This window comes from Melanerpes formicivorus, unplaced genomic scaffold (assembly GCF_026170545.1).
Source record: "Melanerpes formicivorus ecotype bairdi unplaced genomic scaffold, bMelFor1.0.p_v2 SCAF_40, whole genome shotgun sequence".
Classification (NCBI taxonomy): domain Eukaryota; kingdom Metazoa; phylum Chordata; class Aves; order Piciformes; family Picidae; genus Melanerpes; species Melanerpes formicivorus.
In genome coordinates this window covers 4603451-4622081 of record NW_027142392.1, presented here as the reverse complement: position 1 = coordinate 4622081, position 18631 = coordinate 4603451, and the positions used below count along the sequence as shown (strand labels likewise).

At 47.0% G+C, this 18631-nt stretch overlaps 1 protein-coding gene across 2 annotated transcripts in view; it reads left to right on the top strand.

The window, feature by feature from the left end:
* The first annotated feature begins 4493 nt into the window (after window positions 1-4493).
* Window positions 4494-18631, top strand: part of ZHX2 (zinc fingers and homeoboxes 2) — a 76061-nt gene continuing 61923 nt past the window's right edge. The window contains exon 1 of one of the 2 annotated variants that reach the window (XM_068158623.1): window positions 4494-4595. The gene's annotated coding sequence lies outside the window, so the exon portion shown is untranslated. Of the gene's footprint in view, window positions 4596-4808; window positions 4920-18631 lie in introns of those variants that run through there. The other variant, XM_068158622.1, reaches the window with a different exon arrangement.

The window sequence follows — 18631 nt, the reverse complement described above, 5'->3', positions numbered from 1 at the left end:
CTGCTTGCAGTAGGCAATGCATGCAGTGTTTCAGGGACCTTGGGCTGAGTCCTCATATTTAATGAGGAGAGCAGACTTCAATGCAGCATGTTCCTCGTTCGTTCAGTGACTAACTGTTGATCTCTCTAAGAATAAGCCAGATGGTTCCCGTGATAAGTGATCAGCTCTCCTGGAGTTTTTGAAACAGAAAAAGACAGATGCCTGCGTGCCTCTTGCCAGGACCCATCTTAAGCTCAGGCAATGAGTGCAAATGCTTGGGGAGGTTGTGTTCAGGGGATTCTCTCCATCCAGGCTTAACAACTAATCTTCCCCATCAGCGCTATGTCCTGAAGGGGAGGCATCTTGCCTTCTGACAGCATCTCCCAGCTTAAGGGCACTACCAATCATAAGGTCAGCCTTTATAATTGGATCAGACCTTGATATTGCTTTGCTCATCTGTGCATTTATATTAACATCTCATTTTGCAGATAGGTCATCTGATCAGTGCTCACTACCTCAGCTCACGTTTGCACACCTCAGCAACTGAGAACACTGATAGGATCGACAAAGTGTTTTAGCACTGGAGAAAGCTTGATCTGGGGAGAGATTTTGCTGGGGTGAAAAAGCCCAAGCCACCCAGGATGGGGAGTGAGAAGCAAACACATGAGGCTGAAGAGCTTTGTTTCTCAGCCTGCCCAACACATACTGACCACCCGCCAAGTACCTCTTCCGGCCCTTAGCACAAGAGATCAAGATCTCCTCCACAAGAAGGGGGGGAGGGGGGGGGGTGAAGAAAAAGAAAAAGTAGCAGTGTTTATCTGCTGACTTCTTGTTCATTTGTTTTCACCTTAACTTCTACTGACAATTGTATAAAAAGCCTAACTCCACATCATTAAACACTCTAAGTGGGAGCAAGGGAATTGCTGTGCCTGTGCAGGTAAGAAGAATGGGGTGGAAGAGGACCAAGAAGCAAGGTCTAAAATAATCAATTGAAGCTAATCTTGGTTCTTCCCAAAACCAGCTCTAAGGCAGCAGTTTGGCCCACCAGCCTAGGTCTGGTTCTTCTCACCTGAGAGAAGCTCATAGCCCACATATTTGCCTCTGCACCCGCTATGCAAAACTCCACTTGATCTCAGAGCATTAGACTAGAATAAGAATGATCAACATGTAGCCATGCACTCAACAAAACACAAACCTCCAGTTCTTTTATTTACATGCCTCTGTTTTGGCTCATCAAGGATGCACACTCCCTTCAACGACGCTTACATAGTCTCTTCAGAGAAAAAATTGGGAGCTACACCTCCAGGGAAGGGAATTAGATCTGTAATGCTGACTCAGCCTGCAATTTCACAGGATTAAACAGTCAGAGAGAAATCATTGAGCTGAAAGAGACTGAAATGTATGTGACTACATATGCCAGGCACTCATCTCCTCATCATAAAAAATATATACACACTTAGTACACAGTTCATTATCTCTGGCCAAGGTATTATTTCACAGGCAAGCTTGCCACTTCATCACTCAGATGTCACTTTAAATCCAGAGAAAGTGCACAGAGGAAATGGAGAGGGCACTAGATTTAAAGCAAGTGCATGGTCTGCCCTCACTTTCCTGGGAAATTGTGCATACCTGTTCTCTGTGCTTTGTAATCAGCGTGGCTTCTATTGTACTATTAATTAAAAAGAGACACCTTGTGAAAAAAAAGAAATCTAAAATTGCAAATTTCCTTCTTGCATCTCCTGTAAAAGCAATTTCCATTTTGTTATGTTACCCTGCATGATTTTAATGGTAGGTTTCTATAAATGAGTTACATGCCGAGACTTAGCAAGAGTATTCACATTGCATTCATCACAGATACTTCTTTTTGTAATGATTTCCCAAGGAATCAAGGCTGTTGCAATTACAAACTCTAATCATAAACACAGTTCTCCCATCCCTCAGAAAAATTCTGATCCTTTCACTAAAGTTCAATTAAATTTGACAGAATCAGAGCTAACTGACTAACCACAAGTTTCCTAAAAGACAGCATCTGGACAGCGATGCCACACAGCCTGTTGGTCCCACTACTCAAAATTCAGAGGAGGAATTTGATAACCACGTTGAAAAATATTGAAAAACATTGAAAACAGGTCTCAGTGCACAATATTTTGCACTTCGATGTGGGAAAATAAAGAGTTACACACAAGTAGGTATACTTAGTCTTAGCCACAACAAACTGTCGGAGCATCTTGTCTAGCAGTTACATTGAATACACGGTTCTCAAAACGTTGTCCTCTCTTTGTTCATTTAGAATAACAATGGCAACTGCTGCAATTCTAAACCGACATCCTCTTCATCCTAAATGCAGTGAATTGTGTCCCATTTTTAGTGACCTTTCAGGTCCATAGTTTGTGTGACATCATCCAGGGTTTTGAGGAAAGCAGATGAATCTCACCTGAGGGCCTTACCTGTTGCAGAGATAACTTTGACCTCAGGTTACAACTCTTTTTTACAACCAAGGCTTACATCCTGATACTCTGGACCCTGCTCCCATTGACAGCCCTATTTTGCACTTGAAAGGCAGCAGCAGCAACAGTATCACTCCATCAATCAAAGAGCCTTTTGCGTTTGGCAATGAAAAAGAAAAAGTTAAAGAGGCCGTAAAGTGTCAATTAGGACAAGAGCAAGCAGATGATTTTTCACCTGCTTTTCTATTGATCTGCCCTTTCAAGAATATTTCATATTCATAAGCATCAAATACTTATTAAAACACTTTGGCTTGTCTTTTTCTCCATATCACAGAAAATTAATTTGAGACTGTAGGGAAAGAAAAATATCCTGGGGGGATATATTTTTGCCCCCTAAATAGCTCTTTTCACACACACACGCAGAGGCATTCGAAACTCATAAACACTTCCAGGGCTGAACAGCTGCTGAAGAGCCAAACAATATGTATTCAGTAGTATTTATAAGAAAAAGGAACTTGCTTTTTTTTTTAAACAACCCCCTAGGGAGGAAAACCAGAGATCAGTGAGCATCACCAAGCTCTAATGTACACGTTCCGTGCCCCCACCAAGTGCAAAGGGGATGTCCACGTTTGTTCCTTCCCAGCAGCTTTGAAGAGGAAAAGCTAGCAAGCAGAAATCTCAGCGCTGGTGGCAGCAAGGAAGGAATCCATTCTGTTATCAAATACTTGCAGAGACTGTACTCAATCAGGCAGTCAAAAACACGCCTACTCAGATAAGGGTATCCCTGCAAAGAAATCTCTTGACACTGCTTTGACATATTTACATTCTTCCGTGATTATTCAGTTGAAGTAACTTCGAGCTCAGTGTCAGACTCTAACACAAGCCAGTCCCCAGTCCTACACGGGGAAGGGAAACAAAACGTTGCCCAGCAAAGTTACTCAGATGGATCAAGAAGGGCAGCCTTGCTCTGACCCAGCGTGCACACACTGTTGCTATGGGATGGGGCAAGAATCAAAGCGAGCAAAGACTCAAAGCCTTGGAAGTTTTAAGCAGACAACTAAAATACTAGTCTCATGTGCAGCGTAGATAGCACACCCCTGAAGTTACCATGAGATTATGCTACTCATAAATCCTATTAGCCTGGACTTGTTGGAATACCTTCTATCTACTAGTCTGATAAAATCAGTATTTATTTTAATTAATTAATTGAAGCAAACAGAAAATAGCCTGGATCCAATTTGTCTACACCACTTTAGAAGAAAGGCAAAGAGGCACAAGAGTTCAAAGACAGTTTTAAATGGGGGAAAGTATTCCTGCGATGCAGCAGAGGAACAGAGATTGCAGCAGCATCCCTTGGCAATACATACCACCCTCTGCAAAGCAATAAACAACCATCGCCTGAAGCCCACCCAAACTCGGGAGCTTGGAAAACCTCTCTCACAAGTCCAGGACGAAGAAACGCCTCCCACCTGCCCAGGTACCCTACCCCGCTTCAGAGAGGCAGCCTCCCGTCAGCGACACAGCCGCATCCTGCCCTCAGCATCCCACTGTAATCTCTGGAGGGGGGATCCAGCCCCCACCAACCCTGTAACGGGGGTCCAGCCTTCCGACGTCCCCCTACAGCAGGGGATCAACTTCTGCAATGTTAAGACGGGGGTCCCGACCCTATGTCCCGTAATGTGGGTCCGGCCTCTGCCATGCCAACCCGGGGAAGTCGAGCCCAGACGGTCGCGGACCGAGGGTCCTCACCCCCAGACCCTATACCGAGGGTACTTCCCCCTCCCAGATCCGACACCGCCGACACCGCCCGAGGCCGAATGGGGGCCGCCCCCAGTGAGCCTCGACTCCGCCCGGAGGACCGGAGCGGGTCCGTGTGGTTCCGCCCGCGGAGAGACACGGGAGGCGCGGCGGGGAGCGGCGTAGCGCCCGGCGATGCCACCAGTGTCACCGCGTGGGCTGTGGAGAGCGCGGCGGAGCCCACGCGTTCACCGCTGGGGGCGAGAGATGGGGGGCTCGCGTGGGGCTGATCCTGATGATGAGGAGCCGGAGCCGGGCGGGGGAAAGGGGGGGTACGGCCCCGCTCGCAACTTTCCGCCGCGCCGAGGGACCCCGGCAGCCGCGCCGGCGGTGGTATCGTATGCAAATACGCAGGCTGACGTCAGAGATCATGTGGGTTTTGGCGTAGATCCCCACCGATCGAGGGCTCTTTTTTTTTTTTTCCTTTTTTTTTCCCTTTTTTTTTTTTTTTCCCTTTTTTTTTCCCCTCCTCTCCCCTCTTTTTCGTCCGCGGCGGGGCCGGGGCGGCGTGTGCGTGCGTGCGCGCGTGGCGGAGCGCGCGTGTTCCCCCGCGGGCCGGCGCGGCGGGGGCGGGCGGGGGGCGCGGGGTCCCGCAGCCGCGGGCTGCCGTGGCGGCGCGCGGAGCGGCGCGGAGCGGCGCGCGGAGCCCCGGTGCCGCTCCGCCCGGGACAGTCGGTGCCGCCGCCCTGGGCGCAGGTAGGAAACTTCCCAGGCGGGCCCCCCCCCCCCTACCCCCCTAACCCCGGTGGCGCGGCGCTGCGCTGCCGTCCTCGGCCGCCGTACCACCCCTCCCCCCGGCACACATCAGGCACTCGCTGCCGCTCACGCCCCGGCTTCTCGCACCCAACTTTTTCTCCCGCAAAAACTGTCCGGTTCCCGGGACTCCCGCGGGGGCCAGGAGAGGGGATGGGCAGCGAGGGAGAAAGCCGAGGGGTGGGAGCCGGGAGGGTTTTCTGGGTGGGCTTTTAATTTTTTCAGCTATATTTTTAATTTTTAGTCATGCAGCTTCCTCTCCCAACCTCCCTTTACCCCCCGTCCTCCTTCCCGTTCCCCGCCGCCTTTCGATCGCAAGTTTGGGTGAAGGGGGGAAGGCAAGACGAGGAAGGGAAAGGAGCGGGGGGGGGGGGGGGGTTGGAAAAAAACATGTCTACGTTTGTCTATGTCGACATCAGCAACACAAAATATGGCGTCCGCTTTCGACAGGGCGTTACGTAGAGGCGAGCTGGGCGATTTTGTCAGTGCGGTCTTTAAAAAGGAGCCGCTGGCTGCCGGGGATGGGGGGTGGGACGAGCAGCGCCGGGGGTGCTGCTGGCGCAGGAGGGGCCCGGCCGCCGCCACTCGTGGCTCCGCAGCCACTCTTGGCAGCAGTCTCTTCTGTTTTAATTTCTGATTAATTTTTATTTTTCTCTGCCCGCCTCCCCCCAGCTCCTTGTCAGCTTCCCCGTGACGCCGTGGCCGTGGCGGCGGGTCTCTTTGCCTCCTGCCCCGCCGCTGCCCGTGAGTGCGGCGACACCGAGTCGGGACCGCGGCGGGGCAGAGCCGAGCGCCCCTCTCCATCCCTCCTTCGGCCTCTGCCTCCCTGTGGCATTTTGTTTTCCCCGGGATGGGGAGGTTTGGGGAAACTCGACCTTTGGCACATTGCACCCACTTTTCCCCCCTTTTTTTTTTCTTTTTAGGAGTGACTTTCCTTTTTGTTTTAGCTGGTTTCCAAAGCTGTCACACAACCGTCTCCTTTTACTTTCCCCTTCTCTCTCTTTCTCCGGGAAAAGCAAGACAGCAAGAGACACATTTTTCTCCCCTCTTTGCTAGGAGTAAAACTTGGAAGTGGAGTTGGGATGTGTTTGTCTGACTTTGAGGGATCTCTGACCAGCGCTTTCCTGAGCCCTTTAGTTCTCTTCACACCTGGGAATCCTTCCTTTGGCTGAGAGCCTGTCAAGCTGACATGTCCCTAGTGTTTCCCTTAGGATTCCCAGGCATCTCTCCGATAGAGGCTCCCCATGCTCTCAGGACAGGTGCTCCTTTTAAACCCTGGGAGCTTGCAAGAGCCCTGCCATGCAGGGGAGCTCAGCAAAAGTTTTGGGTTGGGAGATGGGAAACAGAAGTGGGGAAAGTACCCAAAGAAGTAGGAATAGGAAGAGGGCTCTTGCTGGGTGGGAAGGTGACTTGGTGGTCAGGATTTCTGGGCATCAGCACCTCCTTCCCGCCAAGTGCTGAGGCAGAGGCGCAGGGAGCAGCAGGTGAGGGTGGCAGAGTGTTCAGCACGTGGTGAAATTGCACCTCTGGCTGCACTGGGGATCTCCATTTGATTTTTGTCCCACAGGTGTCAAGATCCCAGTCCTGGAAGAGCTAAAGTCATCCCAAGAAAAAAAGCACCAACCTTTTACAAACTGTGGCTGAGAATTCAAATGTCAAATGGCTCGATGTAATTCTTTCACAGCAAATGATGGTAAATCATTGCTGCTCTCTGCTTCATCATCCAGCTGACCTACAAATAATTCACGTGTAGTTAGTCAATGAGTTGTCTTTTGTGTTTTTTTAAAAAGCTACAGATTAAACTTTGTGCAATGTTTGGCCCCCCTGGGTTAGTTGTGCAGGCACAGGTGTGACGAGCAGGGTGTGATGTCTCTAGCAGAAACTTCTCACATACAGCCTTTCTGAGAAATGGGACCTGCTGTGTGCCTCTGTGGTTTTATTAGACCAGTAGAGGAGTAATTTTCTTCTTTAAGAGGTATCTGTGACCAAAGTGCTCTCCCAGGGTAATATATTCCCGTCCCAAAGAAACCTTTCTGATGCAGATGTGGCTTCAACCTGTTGAATGAAGTCAGCAGTTCTTTGAAACACAGAATTACAAAATGATCTCTGGGTCAGGGAAAGCAAGGCACTGGCCAGCAGTCTGGGACAAGATAAATGCTAAAAAGCCCATGCATTTTAAAAGGTGTTGGTCAATCCCTGTTTTACTTCAGCAGCAGTGTGCTCCTTTGTCACCTTACAGGCTTCTATAGAAATGAATGGCCAGGAGTTCTCAGGTGTTCATCCTCTCTTCTTGTACCTGTGATGAACTCCGGTCTGAAAAGCACTTAGAGATGTGCATAGCTCGCTTACCAGCCCAAAGCCCATGAGGTTACTCACCTTCATAAAGTGGTATTTTTTCCTACCTGCCCACCTCAGAAGTTCTCCTGTCAGAGTTTAACCCCACAGGACCTCTCTGCTGTTGGTGTTTGAAAGGAGTGTACTCCTTCTAGCTACTTTGTCTCAAAGTACCCCCTTCTCGTTTTCTCTTTTTTTACCCTAGTTACAAGCAACAATTTCTTGACAGTGTCTGTTAAAATCAATAAGCCATTGTGTGAGACAGCCCAAGTTGGCAACATCATGTTTTGGTTCTTTTTTATTGTGGGGAGTTGTATTGTGTTTTTTATTAAAAGCCCAGAAAAGAAAGCCAGCATAAAATGTAGCAAAGACACTTGCTTTTTACATTTTCAAACCAGTTTCAAACCACTGCAGGCTGGAATGAGAGCACAGCAGGTTTTGCTGATCCTTGTAGAGGATGAAGATTTTAATGTCAGGATGACATCACTGTATTTGCATGTGTGACACCTTCAGGTTTTATTCTCGTGGCTTTGCTCTGACTTGGCTGATCCTCAGCAGCCTTATTTGTTTGCTGGTTGGGATGTTTTGACCCTTGTGTAAGTTGTTTTCCTGTGTGACCACTTCGGGAGCGAAAGCATCCGCTGAAAATAAATCAAAACTGTATTTTGATTAGAATTTATTTGGAAAAGGACAGTGTCACAACCGAATTCCCTGAGGTTTTAGTATGAGTGCCCAGCTGCAGTAAAGCTGCATTTGCTGGGGTTTTTTGTTTGGGTCTTTTTAATCATTTGCTTTGGGATTTTGTGGAGAGAGTGTAATTGCCGTCATGATTTTCTTCAAAGTGTGAAGATAATTCAGCAAGTGTATTGTTTCCCTAAATGTTACTGCAATCTGCATGATGGTATCTGTTCGGCCTTAAAATAACCCTATAAAGGCTTTAACTTAAAGCCATTTAAATCATTTCTAGTCTTCTGTCAAGGTGTTTGCATGTGTCACCTCTGCTGGAACTAATATTGTGATGTTGGTTTATTTTATCAGCCCTTCAAAAACAGGTGGGGCTGAAGATTTACTGGATGTCATGGTATGGTTCACCCCCAGGGTAGCAGTAAGTCTGTTTCTCTGAGGAAGCTGAAAGATCTGTTGATTTCCAGAATGCTACAATTGCTTTTCCTACAGAGTAGTATTTGAGAGTTTGATTTGCAAACATGTAGCAAAATGTGAATGAAGTGAAGTAACCCACTGGAAGATGAAGGAAAGAGAGCTCAATTCCCACCTTGCCACCCAGAGACAGTTCAAAAATCACCAACCTAGCCCTCCCACCCGGAAACTGCTGTGCCCTCGCAAGTTGGAAGAGCTGATTGCTTGGCTTGTTTAACAAAAGTTGTGCTTGGGACTGTTTCAAGAGGCACCGTGGGTTTGGATATAAGATGATGCACTTGACAAGCTTTTCTCAGAACAGTGAGACCCAAAAAACGTTTCTGAAATCAAACCTGGAGCAGGAAAGTCATTGTGCCCCTGCACTCAGCACTGGTTAGGCCACACCTTGAGTACTGTGTCCAGGTCTGGGCCCTTCAATTTAAGAAGGACATTGAGACTCTTGAACGTGTCCAGAGAAGGGCAACGAGGCTGGGGAGAGGTCTCGAGCACAGCCCTATGAGGAGAGGCTGAGGGAGCTGGGATTGTTTAGACTGGAGAAGAGGAGGCTCAGGGGAGACGTCATTGCTCTCTACAACTACCTGAAGGGAGGTTGTAGATGGACACAGTCTCAAACTGCACCAGGGGAAGTTTAGGCTCAAGGTGAAGAGAAAGTTCTTCACAGAGAGCATTGTTAGCTGTTGGAATGTGCTGCCCAGGGAGGTGGTGGAGTCTCTGTCCCTGGAGGTGTTCAAGAGGGGATTGGACATGGCACTTGGTGCCATGGTTTAGCTAGTCATGAAGTGTTGGGTGACAGGTTGGACTTGATGATCTTTGAGGTCTTTTCCAACCATATTGATTCTATGATTCTATGACAATGGCCAATATTGTGAATCTGCTGGTGAAGCTGGGGGGTCTGCTCAGGATGAGGGAGATGTGTGAAATGAGTTTGTGTATTTAGCACTGAAAAAGCCTCACATGGCTGTTTTTTGTTAGCAGTGGGAGAATGACACAGGTGAGCACAGGATGTTCTGTCATTGGTAACCATTAGGGGACTTTAAAAAGTCCTCCTGGGGGGGTTTATTCTGGTAGCTGAGGACATGAGTTATGCTGCAGGACGAGAGCACGTGCAGTGCTTGAGCTGCGATGCCCTGAAAGGGGCTGGTGGTGGGAAGACTTGTGTCAGTGCTTGGCAGATGGGAGAATTTGCCATCTGGAAGGCTGATGGAGAAGAGAGGAGGGGTCAGGAAGCAAAGTGGGGAAGAAGGTGATCTGTACTACCTGTGAAGAAATCACATGTTGCAGGGTGTTTCTGCAAGCTTTGACAACCTTTTGCACATTGGCCTGGTGTGTGGGGTACATACCAGGTGGTGAAAGCACAGTGGTGCCATGGTCTAGTCATGAGGTCTGTGGAGACAGGTTGGACTTGATGATCTTTGAGGTCTCTTCCAACCTTAGTGATACTGTGATACTGTGATACTGTGAATTCAGTGTCACTCCAGCAACGAGCCTCCCCAACTGCATCTACAGCTACAGTTGATACCTCCTCTCCAGGTTGTGGCCCCCAGGTACACTTTCCAGTGGGGACTTGATCTAGCAAAGCCAAGCCTGCTGAGCACTTGCTCAGTAACTTCTGCAGACATTTCAGGAGGAATTTGCATCTCTTCCATCCCCACAGACTCCAGGTCAAGCAGAGTTGTGGTCCAGGCTCACCCTTGGGCTTAGCTGCCATCTACACTGGTCACAAGCTCTGAAGTAATGTAGGTCTCTTCTCTCTCATGCTAATCTAAAGCTGCCTTCCTTCATTTTAAAACCATTGCACCTTGTCTTGTCACTACAAGCCTCAGTGAAAACCAAGAATGTTGTATTTCACACAGCTCTGTATCCAGAGCCTAGGAGTTCACAAGAACGTTCATGGGGTCAGCTTGCTCCTTGGGTGAATCTGCAGGTTGTGGGCTTATCCTTCCAATCCTGCACAGTGAATTTGATCAGCAGCATCAGCAAAAAAATGTCCCTTTCTTAGTGTAACTGCCTTTCTGCTCACAGCTTTTTCCAGCACAGCTACATCAGTCTTGTCTTGTCCTAGGCTGACACAACCTCATGGTGATAGTGATACAGATATGACACAAGATGTTCCCATGCAGAGATGTCTGCTGTCAGCTGCTTGTTCAGCTATCAGTGTCTCTTTCCTCTCAAGGGAACCCTTTTTACTGCCTGAGTTAAGCCCAGTCCTTCCTTCAGGAGCAGGCATTGGAGGCTCTGGGGCACTGGAGCAGGTGTGTCCTGGCCCAAACACAAGTGGCCACATGCATGTCACAGAGTTCCTCCAGACCAGTGTTACCTGACCACAGCATAGTGTGGTTCATTTGAGAGATTCCACCACAGCCTAAAATTGGTTTTCTATCCTGGAAAAATATGGCAAAGCTGAAAAATGAAGTTATTCCCCTTGTGTTACTCCACTTGCTCCCTCCTTAGCTGTGATTTTGCACAGAAGCAGTTTTGGTGAGAAGCAAACATCTGCTTCACTCCCTCCTTTCTCAAGTGATACAGATAGAGAGATAGATACAAATCTTGGGTTTGAATTTGCAGCATTTCAGTGATGTGAGTTACAATGGGGTCTCAGGTGGCACTAGTGGAGGGGATCATTAACTTCATGCAAACAGTGGAAAAGGCTGGGATAGGAACTTCTCACATTGTTTCCATGCCCCATCACAGACTGAAGATCTTAGTTTTAATTCCCTCTTTTTTCCCCCATTTTTCCTATTCTGACTTTATTTCCTTCTTACATACTGAATGTTTTTCAATCTTGCAACCTGTCCAGTTTGGGTTCACTTTTGTCACGAATTGTCCATTGTTTCCACTGTTTTCTAATCAGTGTTAAAACTTGGTGGAGCTTAAATGAAAACAAATGGAAAGATATTTTCTCTCAAATTCAGGGTGATTTAACCTCTTGTCTGGGCTGAGAGTGGAGAAAGAAGCCCTGTGAGCAAAGTTGTACAGGGAAAAATGTGATTTCTTTCTCTTTAAAGTCTTGTTTGTCAGAGGAGTTTTTACACAGCACCCCCCAAAAAAAGCAGGTTCTGAGCTGCTGTTAAAGGCACCCTCAGTATTTTTCAAGAGCTCAGTGCCCCTTTCCTTGCCTCTGATGCATGTGTTCCTTTTTATCATGCTGCAAGATTTGGAAATTAAAAAAAAACCCAGCCCACAACTAATTTCATGCTTATTAGTTTCAGTTACTTCATGTTAACACTTCACTGAGATAGCAGAAGTGGGAAAATACTTGCTTTAAAACAAAACCTTATTTGCAAGAAGAAAATCCTTGAGTAAACAGTTGGAAGTAGTAAGTCTAGTTGGATTACAGAGAGTGCTAGGAGAGAGGGCCTAGGAAGTGATGTGTGGAGGTTTTGTGACCTCTTATGCTGGGGGAAGCCAATATGAAGCAGACAGCACCGGCATCTCTCATCGGCTTTGCTGCTGGGCTGGCAGAGTGCTGCTGATTCACTCTCATGCAAAATAAAGTCCTGATGTTTCTGGATTGAAGTGTTTTTGAGGAGATGCCTTCCCCACCCTTCTTCCTTTCTCCCACCTCTATAGCAAGTATGTTTTGTTGTGGTGTTGGGTTTTTTTCAGCATCCTCTTCAGCACAAACTGTCAGGCACCGCAGGGAGTTTTCCTTGTCTTTTGTCTCTCCAGAAACTGATTTATTTAAATGATATGCTGGGAGCACACTGCTGTCACAGGCTTTGGTGCTTGTTGTCTTCTGGGCTCCAGCACAGTTTCCTTGAAAATTGTGGAAGATGGGGTTGTACCAGAGGATGACATTCCTCACTGAAGCTGAGTGTTTTCTGCAGTTTTTCCAGAGGTTCCTCTTCCTGGTCTTCTGAGAACAGCTGCATTGAGCTGGACCTGTTTATTTCCATGTGATTGAAGGGCAAGGAACCTCTGTCTCCCTCTTAGGGAAAGTACTTGGTTATTGGTTATTTGGCTGAGCGATGGTGCCACTGTCGCTGCTCCCACCCATGGGAACACTGCATCAACACCTTCCTTTTGCTCAGCCAAAGGAGGTTGTAGAGTCCTTTATCACTCGTTTATTTCCTTGTCACTCTCCAGCAGCCCCATGGCACCTCTTGCAGCCTGACACATTTGTGATGCTACTTTTCATTACCATCATGTTATGCTTGGTACCAGAAGGAGTTGTGACCTTGCAGTTGCAGATTTTTGGAATCTGGTGCTTGTGTCTCAGGACTGGGCAGCCAGGTCTTTTTCAGGTTCTGAGAGCCAGAAGCCCGTTTACCTAGGCTTCAGCCTAAGGCACAGCTCTCCCAAACCTGCACTCGGGTACAAGCACCTTGCCAAGAGGTGCTTCTTTTTTTAGAAGCCAACAGTGATAAGATGTTCAAAAAGTCTCATGTCTGGTTTTTCAATCTGGGAAAGTACCTAGGGATGCTGCACAACAGTCTTCGTTTCAGCTGTGCCAGGCTGCTGGCTGTGGGAGCTGGTGGCCACTGAGGGCCTGCAGGATTTTACTCAACAACTGAATGTGGAAAGTTTCCAGGTACAAATGTGGTGATAAGCAAATTATCATCTTGCAGGCAGCTTCAGAGGAAACAGCTGCCTGAGGGAGCCTTACTTCCCTATGTCTGTCTGGAATCCTCTGGCATAAGGAAGGCTCTGGCTCCACGTGTGTTTTAAAGTACTTGGGAGTGATGAGGGAGTGTGTTTGGAGGGAACTGTTTTGTTAACTGCTTTTGACTTAGCATCTTCTCTAGAGTTGGAGCATCCTCACAATTTTGGTGAAACAGTTTTTGCAGGATGCCCTTCTGCATAACTGCCTGCATCTCATCTGTGTGCCTCACAGTTACATTGGGAAGATGAGATGGTTTGGGAAATACTGCTCAAGGTGAATGCAGGTTTCAAACCCCACAGTTAATCAGATACAGGGGGGAAAAGAAATGTTGGCTCGCTCAATTTTTTTTGCTTTCAAGCCTAAATATACTTGATGTGCCTTAAATTCTTTCTTTGTCCTGTTATCCTAGATCTTAGTTTTATCTATAAGCACCCTATTTTGATTATTTGCCTTATTTTTACATGTTTACTCTCTGTGTGATGGTCCAGGAGAGCATGTGAATGTTCAGTCCATATATCTGAGCCAGGACAGGAGTGTCACAACATATTATTTATGCTGAAAAGAGCTTGTGCATAGGGATGATTTTAGCTCCAGCCTCATCTCTTCTCCAGCAGCAGATCAGAGCATCAAGTCAGTGGATTCAAATTAAATCTCTTGAATCTGGACTTACTTTAAGTTTGTTCTGCTTTTGCTGCTTGGCAAGTGGCAGACAGTCTTGTTCTTCCCACAAAGTATTCAAGAATGAGTGCTTTCAGCCTAGGAGTCTGCAACTCTGGGGTGCAGGGGGCTGACAGGCACTCGCACACCCCTTGCCAGCTGGCCCCAAACTCCTGCTGAGCCCTCTGTCCCACTCCCATAGTATTTCTAGGGGACTTAAATATGTGTTTGGTTTTTTTTTTAAATAAAAAAGCCACAAACCCCTGTCTGCACCAGTGCCCAGTTTAGGAGGAAATACGTTATTGAAATCATGTTTTACATTTTGAATTTCTTTGTGCTGCCCTCTTCCTACCCCTCGTCCCTCATAGTATAGTATCATAGTATCAGTCAGGGTTGGAAGGGACCACAAGGATCACCTAGTTCCAACCCCCCTGCCATGGGCAGGGACACCCCACACTAGATCAGTATCAGTCAGGGTTGGAAGGGACCACAAGGATCATCTAGTTCCAACCCCCCTGCCATGGGCAGGGACACCCCACACTAGATCAGGTTGCCCAGAGCCTCATCCAGCCTGGGCTTAAACACCTCCAGGGACAGGGCTTCGACCACCTCCCTGGACCTCCAGGAAACCTCCAGGGTTTCACCACTCCCATGGTGAAGAACCTCCTCCTCACATCCAGGCTGAATCTCCCCACCTCCAGCTTCATTCCATTCCCCCTAGTCCCGTTCTCACCCTGCCATCACTTCAGAGGGCTCTATCTGCATCCCGGTAGGGAGCCTACTACAGCAGGGTGCTGGCAGGGCAGGGCAGGCTCCTCTTTCCATCCACAGGGAAGAAGCTCTTGTGGTGCTTGATGGAGTGAGGGACCCGCTTTGAAATGTGCTGTTAAGTGTGTGAGGTACTTTGCAAGGAGGATATTGGGTATTTAATTTTATCATTGCTGCATCCCCAGATTGGTGGTGATGTAAAAAGAGTATGCAATACTGTATAGCAGAGGACTTGAGGCTGTTCAAAGGTGGATTTATTTGTAGAAGGCAGTGGACAGCAAAATGGGGCAGGGTTTGCCACACAGTCCCTGCCAGGCTTGTAACTTTTCTCTTGCATGTTCTGTGTGCAACAGTGCAGAGTGTAGTTTGCTACATTTTGGGTATGGTGTGTTTGCACAGGAAAGCTGATTTCTTACCTGAGCCTCCTCTCTGTGTCCATTTCTGCAGCCAAGGTTGGAATTTGATCACATTTTTCAGTTAGCTCCATTGACTTGATATGTCCTTTCCTATTTGTTTCTCAGTGGCACAAGCAGTACTCTGCAGCAGGTGCAGCCCTCACAGGACTGCTCATCTTTTGTGCTTTTGTTGTTTTATTTTCACATTTACCTATCTTTTGTTCATGCTTGTGTAGGTGGAGTTTTCATTTGTTCCTTCTTACTCTGTTCCTGACCTTGTTGCTGAAACTTGGAGTGGAAGCTGCTATGGTGTATCCCAAGGTCACTGTTGCATTGGGTTTGGGTTTTCATAGAATCACAGACTCATAGAATCAATAAGGTTGGCAAAGACTACAGAGATCATCAAGTCTAACCTATCAGCCAATACCTAATGACTAACTAAACCATGGCTTCAACTGCCATGTCCAATCCTCTTGTGAACGCCTCCAGGGATGGTGACTCTACCACCTCCCTGGGCAGCACATTCCAATGGCCAATTACTATTTCTAGGAAGAACTTTCTCCTCACCTCGAGCCTAAACATTCCCTGGCACAGCTTGAGTCTGTTTCCTCTTGTTCTGGTGCTGGTTGCCTGGGAGAAGAGACCAACCCCCTCCTGGCTACAACCTCCTTTCAGTTAGTTGTAGAGAGCACCTGGGCACTGCTGTAGCATCCTCCAGATGAGTTCCCCTGCCAAGCTTGTGGCACAGATCAGCTGAGCTACCCTTCTTCTGCTCTGATTAATGATTGCTAGTCTGCACAGCAGTGGAGAAAGGCTCTGATTTGCTGCCATTTATTATTGATCTTTTTCAACCTACTCATCTTGGGACACTCTCTACCTTTCGCTATAGCCACTTGGCTTGGTTGAGGTTGCAGCTTGAGTAATTTTGTGAATGGCCCTTTTCCCTTTGTGGTGTTTTAAAATCAGGTTTAAAAGTACTCACAGAGTTGGAACAAGTTTAACACACTTAGTAGTGATGCTTTTACAATATAGAGAGAGGAGGAACAATACCAAGAATCTCACTGGGTTTTTTCTTCTGTTTTGAATGAAACAGGCAACTGATAGGAAACTGATTAAGAAACATTTGAAATCAAGTAGGTTTTTGCTGTTGTTGTTCATTAAACTTCTTATTTTTACTTGTCTGTGGTTATAAAATATCCATTCTTAATTTATGTACAACATCTGTATGAGGGTGAAGGAACAGCCCAATACACATCTGGGTTTAGCAGGGTTCTTCATGCGTGAGGTTTCATCTTAATGTGATTTAAATACTTCAGGGTATTAATGTCTTTAAATCAAGGTTTAAAATGACTTTAGGATGCTCCACATTTAAACCATGAAGGAATGTTACATGCTGTGGGTTTTAAAGGGAAGTGCTATGCATTCATTGCTAATTACATGCTCTCTTATGAAGGCCAAGTACTAAATGTTTTTTTTTTCTCCAAAGCGTGTTTGGGAAATGATAGTTTTTAATCAAATTACAGAATGAAGTAATTACTTTAAATGCATCATTATAAAGTTATTTTATAGGTCTTAATACAGCGAGGATCTATTAAGGTCATCCTTGAACTGCTTTGAAAGTAGACGGTCTTGTTTGAAGGCAAGCTAAGCCAAATACCAGGAGGTGCTTGTCAGAAGCTCATTGTTTAGGGGAGAGCAGGGTGTCGATATAGAAGTTTTTTGTCTCTTCAGTGAGTACCTGCAGATAGATTAGGCAAATTGTAGTTAATTATTTAACAAAGAGTCTAATGCTACATTTGCCTTTGACTCCTGCACTACTTAACATCTCTGGTTTTGAGGGCGGAATTAAGACTATAACTTTGAAATTAAGCTTTTCTTTTTCTCTTTGGCAGTGAATGCAGAGCCTTTACATGCCAGCTCTGAGCATTTACAGCCCAGCAGATGAAGTGCAAACTTTTGCACTTCGTTCTAAGGACACTTGCATAAAAGGGAGAGATTCAGATTGCATCCAAACCCCACTCAGTTCATGAGCTTGCTTTGGCCTTCCAGTATCTGAAGGGGGCCTACAGGAAGGCTGGGGAAGGACTTCTCAGGATCTCAGGTAGTGATAGGGCTAGGGGGAATGGAATGAAGCTGGAGGTGGGGAGATTCAGGCTAGATGTGAGGAGGAGGTTCTTCACCATGAGAGTGGTGAAACCCTGGAATGGGTTGTCCAGGGAGGTGGTCGAGGCCCCATCCCTGGAGGTGTTTAAGCCCAGGCTGGATGAGGCTCTGGCCAGCCTGATCTAGTGTGGGGTGTCCCTGCCCATGGCAGAGGGGTTGGAACTAGATGATCCTTGTGGTCCCTTCCAACCCTGAATGATACTATGATACTATGATAAGAAGGTGGGTCTGTGCTGTCCCTATCCGCCAGCGGGTCTTCAGGGAGTCTCTCTGCTAACAATCCTGTTTGCTTTCTGTGCAAACCCCTATCAGTTGTTGAGCAGAACAAGCCTCATCTATGACAAGCTGGATGTGATGTGAGCTGAAATCCGAGACTGATTATTCCTGGGGCTACCTGGACTGGTGCAAACTGCTTTCCAGTGCATTTGACTCTGCATGCACTGGCAAAGAGGTCAGACTAACCCCTCTCCATGGCACCAGTGGCAGAGATTTCTCCTCTGCACCCTGTTTTCATGAGATTGGTAGGAAGTTAACTGTCATCTGTGAACTGTGACAGACATTAGCCAACAAATTAAAAATCCCCCAAAAAAATGCAGTGCTGTGATTGCTAGACCCACATACATATGAATGTGGAGTATGCTTAAAATCAGCGATACCAGCACAGATTAAAGGGCCATGGAGTTTGTCAGTGTCCAAACTTCTACCCAGTTCTTCTCTTCTCACATGCAGCAAGTGACAGAATGGGAAGAAATAGCCTCAAGTTGTGCTGATGGACATTAGGTTGGATATTAGGTTGGATATTAGATGGACATTAGGTATGGATGGACATTAGGTTGGATATTAGGGAAAAAAAGAATTCACCAGAAGGTTTATCAAGCATTGGAACAGGCTGCCCAGGGAGGTGGTGGAGTCACCATCCCTGGAGATGTGTGGATGTGGTGCTTGGGGGACATGGTTTAGTGGTAGTGGTTTAGCGGTAGTTGTGGGATTGTGAACAAGCCATTGGATGTGATGATCTCAAAGGTCTCTTCCAATCTCAACAGTTCTGTGATTCTGTGTGTATGACTTTGGAGTGCATACAATCTCCTGCACACATACATTGCATGGTCCTGCCAGGAGAACAGACATTTCACTTGTTTTTAGGGAAGAGGCAGAACTGAGGCCTTTTTTGCTATGGTGGATGTATATAGAGCAGGTCAGTTGCTTTAGGCCTTTTGCAGCAGTCTTTGTTTCTGCTGGGCAACAGCAGTAGGGGGGGGTGGGGAGGAGTGGTCTGATATGGTTCTGCTGGAGGTCCTGTGATAATTTCCCAGGTCTTGCCATGATGGGGAGGATTTGATAAAAGGATCAAGCTGTTCCTTCGCATTACCACATTGCACTGAATGGGCAAACACTGCTATTCTCTTGCCTTTACCTCTGAGATCACCAGCAGCTGCATCATTAACTATTAATGGCCTGCTCATTAATGCTGTAAAAGGCTAGGACCAATCTTGCAAATTTTCTGGACTCTTCCCCTGAAATATTTATAACTTGCTTGCTGTGCAAAAGGGCAAAAGCAACAGCAGAGAACATGCCTC